This window comes from Sciurus carolinensis, chromosome 1 (genome assembly GCF_902686445.1).
Source record: "Sciurus carolinensis chromosome 1, mSciCar1.2, whole genome shotgun sequence".
Classification (NCBI taxonomy): domain Eukaryota; kingdom Metazoa; phylum Chordata; class Mammalia; order Rodentia; family Sciuridae; genus Sciurus; species Sciurus carolinensis.
This window is the reverse complement of record NC_062213.1, coordinates 99829685-99843153: the sequence shown is the minus strand read 5'-3', so window position 1 is coordinate 99843153 and position 13469 is coordinate 99829685. Positions and strand designations below refer to the sequence as shown.

At 46.3% G+C, this 13469-nt stretch overlaps 3 non-coding genes across 3 annotated transcripts; 2 read left to right on the top strand and 1 right to left on the bottom strand.

The window, feature by feature from the left end:
• Window positions 1-2633: 2633 nt before the first annotated feature.
• Window positions 2634-2707, bottom strand: Trnan-guu (transfer RNA asparagine (anticodon GUU)). Its single transcript has one exon. It is a non-coding gene; the product is annotated as a tRNA-Asn (tRNA).
• An 820-nt stretch (window positions 2708-3527) lies between these two features.
• On the top strand, window positions 3528-3599 carry Trnah-gug (transfer RNA histidin (anticodon GUG)). The gene has a single exon. It is a non-coding gene; the product is annotated as a tRNA-His (tRNA).
• Window positions 3600-9298: 5699 nt separating this feature from the next.
• Window positions 9299-9369, top strand: Trnag-ccc (transfer RNA glycine (anticodon CCC)). Its single transcript has one exon. It is a non-coding gene; the product is annotated as a tRNA-Gly (tRNA).
• The last annotated feature ends 4100 nt before the right edge of the window (window positions 9370-13469 follow it).

The following is a 13469-nucleotide window of genomic DNA, read 5'->3' as shown; positions in this document are numbered from 1 at the left end:
GCTGGTAGTGACACTTGGTGTGACCACAACCACCGTAATAGATGCCATGAAAGATTTGGATAAGGTGAAGAAGTGAAATACAGAAAAACTGACTTTCATCAGTGGTTGTCTCCCTTCCTCTTCCACACTGGCTATGCTATTGCTGCATGATGTCAGTTGAACTGTGACGTAGCACAACTCGTTTTCTAATATATGGAAGTTTCTCAGAAAATTAAAGATACCACTGTCCTAATATGACCCAGAAATTTTGTTTGCATTTCTTTCCCTTGAAATGTGAACACATATATCCCAAAGGGCTGCTACAGAAATGTTCATACCAATCTAAGAAAGCTGCCCCTTCCTCACATGCTAGATAGTTCATTTTCTTCCAGCACTAACACCCCTCCCCCAAACGTTAGCTATAGCGATTTATGAAAGCTAAGAGTTTGAATGGAACAGGAGGACCACTGTGTATTAAGATCATCCTTATTACAGATACTGTACTCAACTTTTGCAGATATGGAAAATAATAGATTTTTTTTTTTTTACCACATATTGTAAAGAAAAGATGGGAAAAAATTCTCAACCTCAAATGTCAGGACAATGACCAATTGAAACAGACGCATGGCATAGATTAGATGTCATGCACCACCAAACAGAGAATGGATCCCTGTCAACCACACCCAACAGAGATCATCCCTGAAGTTCACATCATAACATCAAAACTGAAAACCCACAGTGATGCCATTAAGGCAACACAGTAACGATGCCAGAAGGACAGATAAAGAAAATACTTGTTCAATAACCACATTTAGTGTGCAAAATACTAAGAAGGACTGAGAAAAGCCATCCGATAAGTCTAAGAGTCCTGGTCCGCCCAAGGTTCCTGTTGGGTGCAGGATTCCACTGACTCCAATGATGTGCATCAGATGGGCTAATTTTTAATACATGGACATTGCTGTTTCAGTCAGGAAATAAAACAGAGATAGTGATCTGAATGTTAATTCACCATGAACACTGTAGGGAGGACTGGCATTTGTTTGTTTTCCTCCAATACTACAAAAGACAAACCAAGATTTGATAAGAAAACAGGACAGGTGAGAAAGGTGGGGGCCGGGGGTGGGGAATGACTGGAAGCATCTAGATTTTCCTCCTTGCTATAGTTTGGACCTAGAATGTCCCCCAGTTTCATGTGGTGAAAGCCTGGTCCCCCATGCACCAACGTCCAGAGGTGGGGCTTATGGAGGATGATTGGATCATGAGGGCTCTGGTGGATTAATCCATTGTTGGGTTTAGAATTGAAGGACTATTGGGAGGTGGTGGAAACTGTAGGAAGTGAGGCCTAGTTGGAAGAAGTAGGTCACTGGGAAGTATATATGACAAGGAAGTATGTATTTTATTCCTGAGCCCTTCCCCCCCTCCTTGTTTCCCTCTCTCTCTCTCTCTCTCTCTCTCTCTCTCTCCCTCTGCCCCCAGCCCCTTCTGAACTTCCCATCATGAGGTCAGTAGCTCGGCTCTGCTACAAGCTCCCCACCATGATGTTCTCCTTTACCACAAGACCACAATCATGGGGCCAAGCAACTACAGACTGAAACCTGTGATACTGTGAACCAAAATACATCTCTTCTTCTCTAAGCTGATTTTCTCAAGTGTTTTGTCACAACAGCGAAGAGCTGGCTAACACACTCCCTTTGCATAGGTGGCTTGTAACAGAGGCTAGTCTTCTCTTGACCTGAGTGACTAGGTCACTACAGAAAACAATCGTAGTTATTGGAGGACTTTAAAATATCTTGGAAGTTAAGCTGTGCAAAACATGCAACAGAATATCTGTGTGAGATGTCCACTGGGACCTTCTGATGTGGCCCTCACCCCAGGCCTTAGCTAAGCCAAGATGGAAGCACTGCCTTATTGGAAAATCATAGATAGGCAGATAAAGAGGACGTCTGCTGTGCTGGCAAGTTCACAAAGAAAGGGCAATTGATAGAGTTGGAAATAACTTGGAATATGATTTTTCACCATTCCTGTGGAAGATAAATTTGTAAACTCTACACAGATTAGAAGCATTATAAAAACACTGTAACGCAGCAATTGCACATCCATATCTCTGCACCATGGAAATGAATCGAGGAACTAGAATGATGTACGGCATTGTTTGTTATCATGTCTTGAAACCAACTGAATTTCAAAAGCATTTGGAAAAGGGCTAAGTAAATAATGCAGAAACTGAGAAAGAAAGACTTTAAAAATAATAACAAAAAAGAGGACAATCATGTGGATGGTGGCACTGGTGGCAACATTATTGACAGAATGACCCCTAAATCCAGACCCCATCCTGGGGATAGGATACTACTGTCGACCTCATGTTACTGATGAAAAACAACAGGAAGAAAACTATCATAGGGTTGATCTTAGCGGTCCAAAGCTATGAAAAGGCAGAATGAAGATGAGATGGCCAGGCACATATCCCCGTGGCCATCTGTTGCATTTCTAAGCTCCGCGGGGGCAATGCTGATAGGCCAGCAGCTATTGTATGAAGGCAGGGTGGCGTGGTCCCTGGTAGCCCCGCAGCGGGATGGGCAGGGTGTGCACTTGGGTCTGCATTTATCGATGTGCAGTTGCTGAAGTGTGGGAAGGAGGCTAAGAGGAGCCGCCAGCGTCCCTGGGTGGGCTCGAACCACCAACCTTTCGGTTAACAGCCGAACGCGCTAACCGATTGCGCCACAGAGACACGGATGGACTCTCCGCCCGGAATCTATAGGCCGCCAGTCCTGCCTAACCTGTTTTCCCATAGATTTCGCGCCGCGGGTCTTGCAAGTGCCAAAGCCTAGAAAGGCCGCAAAGTCAGAGTGGTGAATAGTGGTTTTCGTCGCGTTGGAAACCTGACCCCTGGGGGATTCCGAAGCCTGAAGAGCAGCAGAATGGCCTCCGCCCGGGAGATGCCAGGTGGGCTCCGAGGTCGAGGCTTCTTCCTGTACCTTGCGCCGCCGTCCTGCACTCAGTGAGCCTGTGCCCGCCCTACCGCGCCGCCTTGCGGGTCGCGGGGTTAGTCTTTCAAAGGACCTTGAGAACGGAAATCCGAGAGTCTTATCAAAGGCCAAAGTTCGCTGTAAAAAGCCTTTACTCGGGTTAGTTTCTAGGCACCCCGTCGGGGCGGACGCGGGTCAGGCCACAGTGCACCTCACCTGGCGCGCCGTTGAGGTCCCGGAGCTCAAGGAGGCTGGGGCGGGGCGCGGGGTGGGGCGCGCGGCCGAGAGCCGGCGAAAGGGCGACCGAAGACCACCGCCAGGAGCTGGGAAAGCGGCGGAGGGGGCCCGTCCCGCGCGGCGACCTGCCGCGAGAATTGAGCGTCAGTCAGGGCGGAATCCCCGAGAGACGAGAAGCCTGTTACTGTGGCCGAAAGAAAAGAAAGGAGGGGGAAAGAGGGAAGGTGAACGAGCGATAAACCCGACGATCCGCTGCTGTAAACATAGAGCAGCGGAACAGCTTCCCCAGTCTATGTTCATGATAGGAACGCAAAAGGGAGTCGCTTGTCCTCACTCGCGTGGTTCGCCGTGATCGTATAGTGGTTAGTACTCTGCGTTGTGGCCGCAGCAACCTCGGTTCGAATCCGAGTCACGGCAGGGCGCTGTACGCACGCATGCAGCCTCCCTTTTCTTGCACTCCTTACCTCCGCATCGCTGTGCCATTTACCTACGACTCAACGTGCTGGTGGCTCCAGAGCTCGCTGCGGTCTGGAGAAAGAAAGGAAGCTCCACGGTATGTATCTGGGGCTCGGTGAACAGAAAAGTCCGAGCTGCGGGAGCCAAGTGCAAAAGCCTGCCAGTGAGGCGCTACCTCTCAATGCAATGGTGCCATCAGCCCCCCTTTTTTGCAGTCATCCGTGGGGTCTTCTTAGGCCAAGTAAGGAATGAGATGAGATGAGAGTTGGCACTCCAACTAGGCATTTGAAATAAGGTCGAATAAGTGTAGTATCATGGACACTTAATGAATGACATTCCCCGACCAACTTGTGTGTGTGAGTGTGTGTGTGTGTTTGGAGGGGAGGGGAGACAATAAGTGACTGAAGTACAATTCGCAGATTACATGGCACCAATCCTCAGTGCATGGCCCATGACTTGAGTCAAAAAGGAACCATCTCTTAGGCCAAGTGACAGAAAATTTCCATCGGCTCAGAAAGTCCATGGAGTCTGTTTTCAGTCCATCCCCAGGACCCCACTGAAGGGAATCACCGTCCTGATTTCTATCCTCAGGATTAGTTTTGTTTATTCCTGAAATTCTCAAAGTCCAATACCATTCTTTTTGGCCAGTCGTCTGCGTTTGTTTTTAAATGCAGCATAAAGCTGTGCTGTGCATGCATTGGTTATCGGTATCGGTGTTTCAGTGTTATTACAATGGGTGGATGAAGTAAAGTGGATGGAGACTGGTTATGTCTAGGTGCAGCCCTGGAGAAGAAGGTGGCTATGAATATTTCCGTGTGGGCCCCTCTGAGGCCTTGTGCATTCACTTCTTTTGAGCACAAACCTAGAATTGCAGGGTCATGGGGCAGGTGTATTTTAAACTTCATGAGAAGCTAGCAGTTTTCCAGGAAGGTTGTACTATCTTATGTTCTCACAAACAAGAAATGATACAAGTTCTTTATTTTTTATTTTATTTTTTGCTTTTTAATGTACTTATTTGGTCTTTTTAGATATTCGTGACAGTAGAATGTATGTTGACATATTATGTATTCATGGAATATAACCTCCCATTGTTGAGGTTGTATGTGATGTGGAATTACACTGATTGTGTATTCATATAAGAACACAGCAAAGTTATGTCTGATTCATTCTACTTTCCCATTCCCATCCTCCCCACTTCCCTTCATTCCACTTTGACTAATCCAGTGAACTTTTATTACTCTTTCCCCACCCCCCACTGTGTGTTCGCATCCCCAAATCAGAGACTATTCAGCGTTTGGATTTTTGGGATTGGCTTATTGCACTCAGCATGACAGCCTCCGCTTTTACCAGGAAATGCCATGATGTCGTTCTTCTTTACCACTGAGTAATATTCCATTGTGTGTATGTACCACATTTTCTTCAGCCATTCATCTGTCAAAGGGCACCCAGGTTGGTTCCATAGCTTAGCTATAGTGAACTCAGCCACTATGAACATTGATGTAGCAGCATCACTATAGTTTGCTGACTTTAAGTCCTTTGGGTATATGCCAAAAAGTGGGATAACTGGGTCAAACGGCGGTCCCATTTCAAGTTTTCTGAGGAATTTCCATACTGCTTTCCAGATCGGTTGTCCCAGTTTGCACTCCCACCAGCAATGTATGAGCAACACTTATTTTTATTTGTATTCTTGGTAATTGCCATTCTGACTGGAGCCAGATGGAATCTCAGTGTGGTTTCATTTGCATTTCTCTAATTGCTAGAGATGTTGAACCTTTTTCATGTATTTGTTGTCCATCCATAGTCTGTTCAGTTCCACAGTCCATTTATTTGTTGGGTTATTTGGGGGGGGGCTTTGTGTTACGTTTTTGAGCTCTTTATAAATCCTGGAGATTAATGCGCTATCTGAGGTGCAGGGGGTAAAGATTTCCTCCCATGTTGTAGGCTCTCCCTTCACATTCTTGATTTTCCTTTGCTGTGAAGAAGCTTTTTAGTTTGATATGATCCCCTCTATTGATACTTGATTTTACTTCCTGTGCTTTAGGAGTCTTGTTGGGGAATTCAGTTTCTAAGCCAACATGATGGACATTTGGGCCTACATTTTCTTCTGGTAGGTGCATGGTCTCTGTCCTAATACCCAGGTCCTTGATCCACTTTAAGTTGAGCTTTGTGCAGGGTGAGAGATAGGGGTCTAAGTTCATTTTCTTACATATGGATTTCCAGTTTCCCCAGCACCCTTTGTTGAAGAGGCTATCTTTTCTCTAATGTACGTCATGGTGCCTTTGTCTAGTAGGAGATATCTGTACTTATGTGTGTTTGTCTCTGTGTCTTCTATCTGTACCATTGGGCTCCATGTCTGTTTTGGTGCCAGTACCATGCTGTTTTGTTAATAACAAAATTAAAGCTCTGTAGTATAATTTAAGGTCTGGCATGGTGATGCCTCCTGCTTCACTCTTCTTGCTGAGGATTGCTTTGGCTATTCTGGGCCTCTTATTTTCCAAAATGAATTTCATGACTACTTTCTCTATTTCTATTAAAAAACGTCATTAGAATTTTAAGAGGAATCGCATTAAACCTGTGGAGTACTTTTGGTAGTATGGCCATTTGGACAATATGGGAACACAATTGATTTATGGATTGGTAATTTTATATCCTGCTACTTTGCTGAATTTGTTTATGAGTTCTAGACGTTTTTTTGGGTCTTCTATGTATAGAATCATGTCTTCAGCAAATAAGGATACTTTGAGTTTTCTTTTCCTATTCAGAGAAAAGACCCAAATTCTTGTAAGCATGTGTGTTTCACTATCTCTTAAATGTTACGCATTCAGGTTGGGTGTGTAAGAGTATATTATGGTATTTCCTGAATGAGGGATGATGATATTCAGCGTCCTTTCTTATTCCTTTTTGTGGTGAAGAAATTCTGTTTGTTGGAGAGACCCCAATCAAGTGTTTTTCCACTTTTTTTGTGTGTTGTAGTTGTTTGTTACCAGAGATGGAACCCACTGAGTCACATCCCCAGACCTGTATATGTCTGAAATTTTGAGATAGGGTCTCACTAATTTACTTAGGGCCTGGGCTCAAACTTGCTATCCTCCTGCCTCAGCTTCCAGAGTTGCTGGGATTACAGGCCTGGGCCCCCAAGCCTGGCTTGTTTTTCCCCTTTTTACATAAACTTTTACTAATACGCACATATAGATTTGTGAAAGATTGAGTAGATAGTACAGAGAATTTCCATATACTCCACACCCAGCTTCCCTTACCCTTAACATCTTACGTTAGAAAGATACGTTAGTTCCAAGTAATGCATAAAGACATCGCTACTGACCAAAGTCCATGATTTATGCATATCTCCTTGGGTTCTGCCTAGTATTCTTATTGTACTCCAGGATTCCATCTGGGATGCCCTATTACATTGCTTGTCACATCTCCTCCTTAGGTTTGTCTGGACTGTCACACTTCCTCAGACGCTTCTTGTTTTTGATGCTCTTGAAAATCTGAGGTGTACAACTGTTGCCATTGTCTCTCTTACTGACTAAACAGATGACAAGACACTAGAATGGGACTAGTAATCCTAAGTGTCTCTCAGTTCTCGAGGTTCTAAAACTTTGTTTCCCATCGGCAACACTGACAGGAAAGCTATCTCCCCGACTCTTCTGCCAACTCTCTGGAGTGCATCTCATTAGCAGACCCCAATTTCTATGCAGAACTCAATCTGCAAAGGAATCTGCAAAGGATGGTTTTTAGTTTCCCAACCTCTTCAGCTACAAAGAGGATGGAATTGATATTGATAGAACCAACTCACACTTAATGTTGTTAAACTCCAACTGTCCCCCAGGGCATCTTACTTTTCTTAAAGGCATGTACCAAACTCTTGAGAGCATGTGTTCCTGAAGTAAAGTGAATGGGAGTAGGATCCACTTTAGAAGATACTGAGAGACAAACAGGGCCTTGCTCAGAGGAGCCGCTGTAATGTGCCCTGAACTAAGGAGGATTGCCTTTGTCCTACATACCCAAGAGCCAAGAAAATCTCCTAACTAACCAGGGACATGGAATTTTGAACTGCTCTAGAAAAACATAAAATTACTTGAAGCAGAACAGACTAGTTAGGAAAGGCAGAAAGAGATTTAAAGACATGTAAAGAGATTTTGCATTTTAGAACGCAAAACAAACAAAAAGCAGAACCACACGATGGGCTGGTAGAAATGAGACTAACTTGGCCAGGAATCCCCAACACAACACTCACACCTGCCATTTATAATAGACCTACTGCACTCATTTTGAACATAAAAAGCAAATTCCAGCCTTGGGAGTTAATTAGACCAGAAAAGGTCAAACAATAACGCAGTGCCATTCTGTACCACACTAATAGTAAACAAAAGCGTGAATATTGGACAAAGGCAAATGACCCAAAACGATTCAAAATAGAAAGAGGAGCAACATCCTAAACTGCTGCACACTCCAGTGGAATTGTTCGTCCCTGAACCAGCCTCCTCCGGTGGCCAAAGAGGGTGTGGGGAAGGGCAGAATTCTTGGAAACGGTCATTTGTTGGCTTTTGTGTAAGTCTCTGTGAGACATAAGAATTTCAAAGCAAGATCCAATCCTTGGCCCTTTCCAGGGAAGCAGAAGAGAGATGGGAGGAGAGAAGTTCCATTGTCACTCAGATGCGGAGTAACCCAGAGACACAACCAAGAGTGCAGGTGGGTTCTGAAGGCATGTTGGGAAAGGACCATCTCTCAAGGTTGCCAGTCGCCGTTGCAGGGTTGGGGCCTTCCAGGAAATTGAGGTAACTGAAGCCCCTCCTTCAAACGCTGATTCTTGTCTCTCCGAGTGACAGGCGTGAGTTTATTGGAGGGATAGGAAAAGAGTAGGGGAATACTCTGGAGGGAGAGAGTGAGTGGGTCCTCTCAGAGAGGAGAGGGACAGTGTGCCTCTCCTGCATTCCAGTTTTATTGGGGATCCCAGAGAAGTATCCAGGGAGTCCGGCTCAGGTCCACCTCTTGACTCTTGACTGACAGTGGGATGACATTAGATGGCTCAATTTCCTACTGCCATAACAACTCTAGGTCGCTTTGGCCCATGCTGACAGGTTCTAATTGGACTCTTAGCCATAAAGTTTTACAGATTTTAAGGCCAGAGGGAATTATTCTTATCTCCCTGAGTTCCGGGAACTGATCTGTGGAAAGGGTCCCAAAAGTCTTCCCCTTCGGGGTAATTTGTGCTGCTCTTATGGACATTATTTCAGGCCTGCATTTCTCCTGTAGATAGCAGATAGTTTGCTGAGAAATTGGACATATCCTGTCCACTTAAGTCAGGCAGGGCTGCAGGTAAATTGCTTCTTGGAAGAGAAAACGTATGCGAGTCAGCACAGCGGACCCTTTGTGTATCGCTACTCCCTTAACGTTGTGTTCCCACCCCTCGCTTCTGTCTGCCCCCTATCAGACTCCGGCGATGGCAGCACAGTGGGTGCACGTTAACAAGTGAGGAAATGAACTTTCCATAGGTTTCGCTCCAGATAAAAGACCAGAGTCCGAAAACGGGTGAATTTCTGATGTTTTCCTACAGAGGTTCGCCACCTAATTGTCCAGAGCCCGCTTCAGATTTAGGCTAATGTACGGTATCACGTTAGGCGTCATGGGAGCTGAAGAAAGCAGACACAGAGAGGGCATTGGTGGTTCAATGGTAGAATTCTCGCCTCCCACGCGGGAGACCCGGGTTCGATTCCCGGCCAATGCACGCCTTTTCTTAATGCTGCTGTGAGCCCTGCTTTCGCCCTTCATCGTCTGCTCTCCAGCAACTCCAGTCCCTAAAGGCCACAGAGAGAATAATAACCCCAGGGTTATTTCCCAACTGCCCCGACCTTAAGCAATCTCTTCAGGCACAGCCGGCTTTGAACTGTCAAGTTGCACGGGTCCTCAGCTCCCTTCCCTCTTTGGGTCTTCAAACTGGCGATACCCCTCTTTTCTTGGTTCTTGGCCCATCCTGGAAACCCAGACCCCTGTGTGCACTGATTCGCTTCCTGCATTTGGACAGATCACTGGGCGAATTCTCACTACCGAAGGGGATCAGGAAAGGAAATTCCCGAAAGGGGAGAGCTGTGGGGCGGAGTGCGCGCGCAGTGCTGGGAGGCTTGGGATCCCGGGGAGGCGACGCTGGTGCCGAGGCCCCCTGACCAGCGCCCTAAGTCCTCGGTGGTCCTGATCAAGTTCAGTCTACAGTGGTCTGGGGACAGTTCAGGATGGGCCCCAAGTGGACAGCAGCCCATACAGGGACGCCCTTTTTACCACCCCTCGAGGTTTTGCCCTCCAACAGGCACACTTCCATCAGGGCAGCGTTTTTAACACTTGGGGTTCAGCAGCATTCGGAGGAAGCCCCGACGACCATCAGCGGTGGGTGTCTGGAGAGGAGGCTCGGGGCGAGGAAAACCCGGAGTCATCTGTTTTGTCCCCGCCTGTTTTCACCCACTCTTTGCCTCCACAAAGCTTATATGCGTCCCAGACAGCAAACTGCTGCTGCCCACACTAGCGCATTGCCTAAGTGCCACCCCTCATTTTCTCTCTTGAAAGGGTCTCTGGAAGAGCCCCGGAGTGTGAGGCCAGAGAGAACACAATTGAAAATGCTTCTCTCCTTCGTGTTCTCTCTCTCTCGCCTATGAACGTCAGCCTTGCACACACCTCAGTTCAAAGTAGCCTTAGGTCTCTAGGGAAGCTCTGCTCCCCCTCCTTCTCCTCGTCCTGTAACTCCTGCAAGCCCTGTTTCCTTCTTGTTTGTGTAATTAATTCCTCCACGGTTGCTTTTGAGGAGGTGGTCTGCAGCCCAGACTAGTTCAACACCCGGGATCGTTTGTCCGGTTTTGGTACTGAACTGAAAGTTGCCTCATAAGACGGTTAAGCAGTTGTTCCTCTGGGTTGGAAACTGGATTCAGTTTCTTTAATACGGAAAGACTTACACAGATTGTCTCCGTCTCCTGTGAGTTTTGGTAGATTGTGTCATCTAAGTTGCCAACACGATGAGCAGAGAGTTGTTTTTAGTGGGCCTCTACAATCCTGTCAAGGCCTATGAGATCAGTAGTTTGCCTTTTTTTTTTTTTTTTTTTTTTGGGGGGGGGGGGGGGGTGGCTACCAGGGATTGAACTCAGGGGCACTTAACCACCGAGCCACATCCCCAGCGCTTTTTTGTATTTTATTTAGAGACAGGGTCTCACTGAGTTGTTTAGTACCTTGCTGTTGCTGAGGCTGACTTTGAACCTTCCATCTTCCTTCCTCAGCCTCCTGAGCCACTGGGATTACATGCATCAGCCACCGCCTCCAGCTTCTTTCTTCTTGATATTGGTAATTTGTGTCTTCTCATTGCTTTGCTATTCCATTAGAAGTTGTCGATTTTTCTTGATCCTTCCAGGGAACTAGCTTTTGGTCTCATTGGTCTCCTCTCCTCTTCTTCTGTTTTCCATTTCATGAATTCTGATATACTTTTTGTTTCTTCTTGTTGGCTTATCTGGGATTACACCTGCTCTTCTTTTGAGAATTCTTGAAGGAAGCTCAGATTAGAATTTTAGATTGTTTTATTGTTGACATGTGCATTCATTGCTCTGAACCTGCCTCTAATCGCTTGTTTCATTCTATTGTTACCTATTTGTATATACATTTATTTATTTACTTACTTCGTGTCACTGGAGATTGAAGTGGAGGCACTTTACCCCTGAGCTACATCCCACTGAGCTATGAGATATTTTTTTGTTTTTATGTTGAGAAAGTTTCTCCCTAATTTGATTACTTTGTAACCCTCCTGCCTCAGCCCCTCAAGTGACTGGGATTACAGAGGAGTGCTACAGTTCCGGACTCTGCTGACATACTGTCATAAACTGTATTTCCATCATTATGGATTGCAAATATTTAGTATCCCTTGAGATGTTATTTTTATGCCTCTATTGTACTTAAGTGTGTTATTTAACTTCCAAATTTGGGGCTTTCCAGCTGCCTTTCTCTTTGAGATTTCTTTTTGTTGTTGTTGTTGTTGTTTGTTTTTACTCAAAATATCTGTTAATTACATGGCTATTGGATTTGATATTTGAAAACCATGTATAGATTACTAGGCCACAAAGCAATGACCACTAGCACCCATTTTTAGAGAAAGAAGCCAAGAACTATATCCTAAAATTGGTAGCTGGTGTCATGGTCCAAGCCCAATCTGAAAGGGGTTGTTCTTCCTCCATTGGAGGACAGATCCCACCAGATTCCACCCTTCACATTGGCTTTTGTGCTTAGGATGTTTCAGTAAGAAAAGTGACAAGATCTGGTTTGCTTTAGTATATTGGACATCTTTCTAATATAAACTATGAGAAAGCAATTCCAATTTAATGGAAGAGATGCCAAGAGATTCAAGATTAATGTTATCCACTATTAGCATGTAAAACTGAGGGAAAGATCAGTGAATTGTGCTCATAGAATTCTGCCCCCGTGGGAGATGTAAGGGTCAATCCAAAGCCACTGATGGAAAGATGAAGAAAGATGGACCCTCAGAGCATGGGTTTCTGGCTAGAATTTGTTCCTTGCTCACGATGTCAATTTTTTCTTCCAGTCCCCTCAGGCTGATTCTCTAGGTTAATATGGTGATCACGTTTGCTGTAGTAGAGAAAGGAAGTGACAGGCTGAACGCATTGGCAGTGTTGAAAAACTTCCCGAATCACACTTGGCTCAGGCTTCTCCAGGGAAGATGGACAGAGGAAAAGGAGATGCTGGCAGCAAGTGAGGGCTTGGCATAGGACTCTGGAAGGTTCAGAGGAGCTGGAGGCCCAGGTGGCTGGACACGCCTGGATGGCCTCGAACTCCTATAGCCATGAGAGTCTGTAGTGCCCATACAAGGGACGGCAGTCCAAACCCCATCGGGCATGAGCAGATGGAGCCACATGGGGAATGAGCAAGTGACTTGCCCTAACCTGTCTCCCATGTGGGACTGACCCACCCCATTAAGCCCCTGGTGGGCAGCCTGGGAGAGTGGTGGTCAAGGTGGCCCAGTGTTGGACCGGACACCATGGCAGACACACCCCACCTGGTTTCTGAGGTGAGCTGGTATTTCCATCCCTCAAAGCCTTTGGACATGCACAGAGCTGAAGGAGGTCTTGCTGGTTGAGAACGTTGGAAAGCTCCCTCTAGTGAGACTGGGCAGGGGTGGCAGGGTGGGGACTGCCTTGAGAAAGCAGCTGAGGAATGGATGGATTGGGATTTCCAGAGACTCAGAGACAATGCCTGGTCTGATAGGAACCATGATTCAATGCCCCGACTTGGGGCTAATTTCCCGAATGAGGTAGTTTCATCCTGACCTCTCTAGGCAGGGTTGGCATGGGAAGACAGAAAACAGGCCTTCCCAAGACTCACGGGGATGAAAAGTGGCCAAGAAAAGCTAGATTTGGGCTCCCAGAATACAATGAGAAAAATAGGGCTGTAAAGGATTCTGGGTGCAGGCTGAACTGATGGCGCCTTCTAACCATGATTCTGATCCTGACATTGACTTGGAGGTGGAGGCGGCCCTCCCCTGATCTTCCAAAGGCGCTAGTGAGATAAAGGGACCAGTTGGAGGATGGGCCTCGGGGCACCCAAGGGCACAAGTGTGTGACAGCCACCCCTATGGAACTCAGCAGGGATCACAAAGTTCCAGCCTCAGTTTGTTCTCGAGCAAGAAGTATGGCATGAGGTTTGGGGGGTTTCAGTCTTGGAGACAGGGCAGGGTTGTAGGTGTGTCTTCTTGGTCTGGGAATATTTGGGATCCCCCAGCTGGGCCATCCAGATCACCCTTCTGGAATCGCCAGCTCTCTCCTCTCTCCTCACTGGACAGGAGAG